The following is a 4,542-nucleotide window of genomic DNA, read 5'->3' on the forward strand; positions in this document are numbered from 1 at the left end:
GATCGCGACGTCGACTTTGCAAAAAAGCCAAAATCGCGTCGGTCATTTCCATAGGCTAATCATGACGTAATATCATTTACCGTACCTTTTGCAATCGGAAGTTCCGATACGGTACCGTATCTCTAGCCACGGCGAAAAAAAAAAATACACAGCGTATACAATCACCATTATCATAAAAATGGTACGGTCCGGCATTAAGCGGCTGCCCTTACTTATGGAGCGCACCATTCACAATAATAGGGAAGTACATTTAGACATTTTTTTTATGGATTTTAAAATTCTAATAACATACATTCTGAATGATATAAATATTATTCACAATTATTCGACTTGTATAATATTACGGAGAACACAAAACAACTACAATAAATACAACTACGCCATCAATAAACATTAGTTAACACGTGTATGTTTTTATACACAACACCACCTCTACAACCCCAATGGCTCGCTCTCTAGGCTAGCCGTTGGTCAAATTTTTATTCTATTTATGATAATAACCTCGTATCTACAACTTACTAACAAACTTACCTTATAAAGACAATCATTTTACAGCAGAAACACGCCTTTTGTATCTACATTTATAAATTTAAACGAAGAAAATTTTTAAATTTATTACGAACTTCCGACACTTTTACCGTGATTCCCACAATTTATTCTATCCAACCATGTTGACAATCTGCTAGTTCAGCTTCTCATGAATATTTATGAACTTTCCATCCTCTCAAAAAACGTCTATTTTAAAAATATAATATTTCAAAATGTATCAAAAAAATATTATGAAGTCATCAAATAATATCGGACTTCATTCAATATTTTTTAAATGATTATAGTTGTACTATCTAATTAATTTGGTATATTATTAATCATAAAGAGTTATAAATTTATATTTCTTTTATATAAATGTCATTCCCTTCTGTTTTCATTGACCGTTGGTGGATATAAATGTAGAGGATTTGTCACACTCTGATGACTCGCGAATTACGTAAAAAAGTGTCAACGCGCTGGGATTTCAAGTCGCGCCTGCACAGTGCGCTGATTGGTAATCGGATCTACGTGATTGATGAATAACCTATATGCGAATTCACCAACTGATTAAAAGTTCAACCTGGTTTAACGAGCAATAATACGGTTATAACACACAACAGAGGTTAATGATCATAATCAATGTCTGTATTAAGTTTATGTAAAATAATTAATAGACAAGAAAACAACAAGTAGTATAGGCCATGGCCACAGACCCTACATTATTACAGTACAACCGTACATTATTACAGTATAGGGGAACAACTCGGGTAACAACTACATTCCTGAACCATCGCACATGTACGTACAGTTTCCATAAACAGAGATCAAGCCAGTCGGGTATTTTCAGCATTTGACATTCTCCTTGTCTCCGATGACATTCCTGAATTATTTAGGCTACCTAATGTCATTGTGTATAGGCTAGGCCTAGCCTAGACTTTGTGATGTAACTTTAGTATAGGGTGTAGAACATTGTATAAATTTGAAGCACGCCCTCTCTGTGTGTTACCCATCTCATACATGTATGTCGGTCAGTACCTCAATAAACAATCCTAGTAATCCACGAAGTGCCTCTGGCTGGTCATTAACTTACATGGTGTCAGAAGTTGAGGGAAATAATCAACTTCAAGTGGATTCACATATTGAAGGTATATTTGTACAGTAAAGTACGATAGTATACATTATTGCTGCTTGGGTACAGCTAGGCCCATCTATAGCAACGAAACATGGCCGACTATGGGTTACGTAGACCGGATCCGATTTCCTTTCAAGGAAACGTAGCTGAAAACTGGAGACGTTTCGAACTTCGAACGATTTCGATGTATATATATAGAAGCCGCCCATGGTAATAAATCAGATAAAGTTTTAACTACAAACCTGCAATTACCGATGCTGACGGCAACGTTACTCCAGCTGAGTCCCCTGAAAAACTGGCAGACCTAAAGAAAAAATGTTGTGACTTATGCTTACCACGAAAGAATGTTATACTAGGAAGACATAAATTCAACACTCTTTATAAATTACCAGATGAACCTGTCCAAGCATATTTAGCTAACGTGCAAACCCTAGCTAAAAGTTGTGAATTTGGTCCGATAACTGACGAGCTAATAAGAGATAGGATCGTATGTGGTGTTGATAAAGAAGTAGTGAGAAAAACGTTATTATCTCAGAGTGAATTAACTTTGGATAAAGCCATTCAGATATGTCTGGTTCATGAAACTACAGAAAATGCAAACAAACAATTGTCACAGACAATCGACGCACTAAAGTTTGAAAAAACCGAATCGCAGCACAGTAAAGTTTGTGGAAGGTGTGGGACATCTCATCCACGATATAATTGTCCTGCATATAACAAAGAGTGCAGCAGATGTGGAATTTTAGGACATTTTGGAACACAGTGTAGGTAACCTAGGGGTACTAGTCCACAGCACAAGCATACTTACAAGAAAACCCAAGGTAAACAAAGATACAAAAAAAGCCCAATAAGCAGACAGTGCATGATATCGCAAGAGAAGAAGAAGCACAAAATGAAGAATTCTTTGTTGTAGAAGGCATAAACATTGATACAGTTGACAGTAAAAATGTAATAAAAACAACTGTAATGGTCAACAATCATCCTCTCACATTAAAGATAGACACTGGAGCCAAGTGTAATGTAATACCACTAATACTCTGCAAAATATTAAAGCTGCCGATGACATAGACCAATCAGAAAAGCCAAATCTGGTAGCATATAGTGGAAATACCATAAATACTTTGGGAATGGCAAGATTAATGATAGATTCAGCCGGAAAACAACACCAACTGAAATTCTATGTTGTTGATGGTGATTACACTCCCATAATTGGATTAGCTGATTCTCTAAAACTTGAGTTGCTATACGTTAATTATAACATGGTACATGTCGTAACACAAGATATTCCAGAACTAACAGAGTTTTCGGATGTTTTTGATGACGATTTGGGCGAGTTACCGAAGAAATATAAGATGTCTGTAGACCCTTCATTACCGCCAGTGGTAAGACCACCAAGGAAAGTTCCAAAGCCCATGAAGGACAAAGTAATTAAAGAATTGGTGTCATCACTCCTGTAGAAGATGCAACAACATGGGTGTCATCAATGGTAGCAACAAGAAAAAAGACCACTGAAGAAATTAGATTGTGCATAGATCCAAGGGATTTAAATGGTGCTCTGAAGAGACCCCATCACCCAATGAAAACTGTTGAGGAAATAACTAGAAATTTAGCCAATGCCACAGTATTCACAGCCTTAGATGCTAAAAATTCTTTTTGGCAGGTGCCATTAGATGAAGAATCTTCAAAGTTGACTACGTTCAACACTCCCCTTGGCCGATACAGGTATCTTAGAATGCCATATGGTGTCAATAGTGGATCAGAAGTATTTCAACGCATAATGGAAATACTCTTTGAAGGATATCCTTGTGAGATAATTGTGGATGACTTGCTAGTCACTGGTAAAGATCTAGACGAGCATGACAAGAATTTAAAGGAGGTGCTACAGAGAATTCAGAAGGTTGGACTGCGCTTAAATAAGAACAAATGCAAGTTTCGACAGAGTCAGGTTTCCTATGTTGGACACCTTCTAACCGACAATGGTATAAAACCTGTTCCTGAGAAGATAAAGGCTATATGCGAGATGCCAGCTCCAAAGGATACACAAGCTTTAAGCCCTTTTCTTGGTATGGCAAACTATTTTTCGAAATTCATAGAGAACTTTAGTGGAGTAGCAGCATCCTTAAGGCAGTTGTTACAAAAAGACACGCAATGGTGTTGGCAACCACATCAGCAGGAATCTTTTGAGAAGCTTAAAAGTATGATAACAAGCCCACCAGTCCTTGCATATTACGATGTGACCAAACACCTAACCCTTACATGCGATGCATCCCAGTATGGTTTAGACTGTGCATGCCTCCAAAATAGTAAACCAATAGCATTTGTCTCACGAACAATGACAGAAACCGACAGCGCTATGCACAAATAGAAAAAGGGCTGGTAAGCATAGTGTTTGCAACAAAGAAATTCCATCAGTACATATATGGGAAACAAATAACCATACAACAGACCATCAACCACTTATAACCATTGTGAAGAAGCCACTTCACAAGGCACCAGCTCGTCTGCAGAAATTACTAATGCAGTTAAAAAGATACCACTTTGAGTTGGTATACAAGAAAGGTGCTGAGCTATATTTGGCAGACACCTTATCACGAGCACCTACTACAGATACTAGTGATGATGATTATCTGTATGACACATCTCTGATACTAAACAAGAAGAGCTGCAAAATGCAACGAAAGATGATCGCACTCTACAGATGTTGATTAACACAATAAATTAGGGATGGCCAAAAACTCCAAAGTCGTGCCCTCCAGAAATACGAAGTTATTTTACATTCAGAGATGAACTCTAGGTAGACAATGGAATAGTTACGAAAGGACATAAAAGCATAATTCCTAGCTCTCTCCAGTCATCATATACACAAATACTACACAAAGGAC

Source organism: Anneissia japonica, unplaced genomic scaffold (genome assembly GCF_011630105.1).
Source record: "Anneissia japonica isolate Jap-2015-1 unplaced genomic scaffold, ASM1163010v1 scaffold1467_len401143_cov160, whole genome shotgun sequence".
Taxonomy (NCBI): Eukaryota; Metazoa; Echinodermata; class Crinoidea; order Comatulida; family Comatulidae; genus Anneissia; species Anneissia japonica.